The sequence below is a fragment of the Sinocyclocheilus grahami genome, unplaced genomic scaffold, assembly GCF_001515645.1.
Source record: "Sinocyclocheilus grahami isolate Dianchi unplaced genomic scaffold, SAMN03320097.WGS_v1.1 scaffold2930.1, whole genome shotgun sequence".
Taxonomy (NCBI): domain Eukaryota; kingdom Metazoa; phylum Chordata; class Actinopteri; order Cypriniformes; family Cyprinidae; genus Sinocyclocheilus; species Sinocyclocheilus grahami.
The window spans coordinates 24,333-26,314 of NW_015508104.1; positions in this window are offsets into that span (position 1 = coordinate 24,333).

The following is a 1,982-nucleotide window of genomic DNA, read 5'->3' on the forward strand; positions in this document are numbered from 1 at the left end:
AATTTTTTCTTTTCCTCTTGCCTCTGTATAATGCATATTAAAGTTCATAAGTGCAGCATACAGACCTGCGCGGGATGGATTTTTCAGTCCCGCTCCTGCAGAAAAATATCTTATCTGGTCCCGCTCCCGCCCGCGACATTCATATTTTGTCCCACTCCCACCCGCATAAGACCGCATAAAAGTAATCTATATAGATTTATTTTCTGTAGTTACATCGAAGAAATTTACATGAAATGATTCTGCAACATCTCCTAAGCTCCACAACATCCCAGCATAAACACTCCCAATAAAATATTTGTTATTTAGGCTAAGCATCAACATTCACAAACCACTGGGCTTCTGCGTGCATGGTTTGTAATGGAATTTCTTGGTAAATAACACAGCACTGTAAAAAAAAAGGTAAACCAAAATGTGCATCTTTAGTTATATCAAGGATCAAAACAAATATAAATAACACATTTAGGTTAAAAGTTACACACTTTGCGTGTGAGTGCTGTACATTTCTGGTATAAATAAAGTTTTTGCTAAGGTGGTGGAAATGTCCACCCAATAGAGAAAAGTTGTGCTTAGCAAGAGGAGGGGAGAGAAGGAACATTGATTCTGGCTAATATTATTTTTAGTAGCTATTGTTGAACTATTGTTCAAGGGCCAGAGGTTTCAAACAAAAATAAATTAATAAATAAATGTCTAATTTACTGGCTGGGACTCAAACCTGGGACCTTCATGCTGTAAGTAAACTGTGCTACTCACTGAGCTACTTTGTATTGTTGTTGGTCACTCTTTATATAATTTAATGAAATACAGTTTTACAGAAGATTGATTAGTGTGAAAGAATATGAAAAATGCATATGAAGAAGAGAAGCATTATTATGAGAAACTCCACAACATCATCCATGACAGGTCAAAGGTCACTAAAATATATTTCTTTAAAATTGTTTTTTTGTTTGTTTTTTTCAGCACATTTTGAAGGTATTTTATATGAAATAGTTTAATTGTTACTTTTTGAAAAGCATTTTTTTCCTAAACTAAATTGAGTGTTACTAACAGCTGAGGTGTTTCTGCTCTCAGTGTGTTGAAGTGTTGTTTCTCTCTCTCTGCTGGAGTTTGTTCACTCGAGTGGAATAAAGGTTTTTGTACGAGTCTTTCATTAGATTGTATCACTGTGGTACACATTCGGTGGAGGAACTAAACTGGTGGTGAAATGTAAGTGCTTTTTAATTCTCCATTAAAATCATACAATTTAGATTGTATAAAATGTTTTAAAAAATTGAAACAGCAAAATTGTTATTATTGTAACAATACATTTTATTTTAAATAAATATTTACTCTAAAATAGTGGTTAGATTGTTTACAGTTAAAAAAAAACGTTTAGACATTCAGAAGAACTGAATTATTTACATTAACAAACAATTCCTGTCTAAACATTATTTTGTTATGTATCTCACTGTGACTTTGATCAGTTTATCACAGTTTATTTTTCTTTTATTCATTTCTACATTGTATTCATATGTAGCTAATCTTATTATTGTAGATGTCATACACGGAAAAAAGAGATTTGACATTAAAATGGAAAAGCTGCTATTTTCTGTTTTGCTCATGTTGTTCTTTTAATTCAGTGGTTTCGATATACATACAAAATATGTGTACATTTTTAAACTCATTTGATTCAGTTGTTTTCTAATTCTGAACAGTAACATGTTGCATTTTGTAGTGAAATGATGTGTGTTTGAAATTACGTTTGAAAAGTATAAAAAAGATGACCTGAATATCTCACATAAGCAAACTGTTATGTCAGAATATAAAAACTAGTGGAATTAAATCAGTCAGTTTTTAGTTTCAATAATGAGGTTTGATTTAAATGTGTAAAGTGTTTGTGTAGTTTGTATATTGTGTATATATTGGCTCAAGAGATCTTTAAAAGGATGCTATTTTTATACTGGTTTTTTCTTCATTCTGTCTGCTGGTGAAAGTCTTGTTGAAAT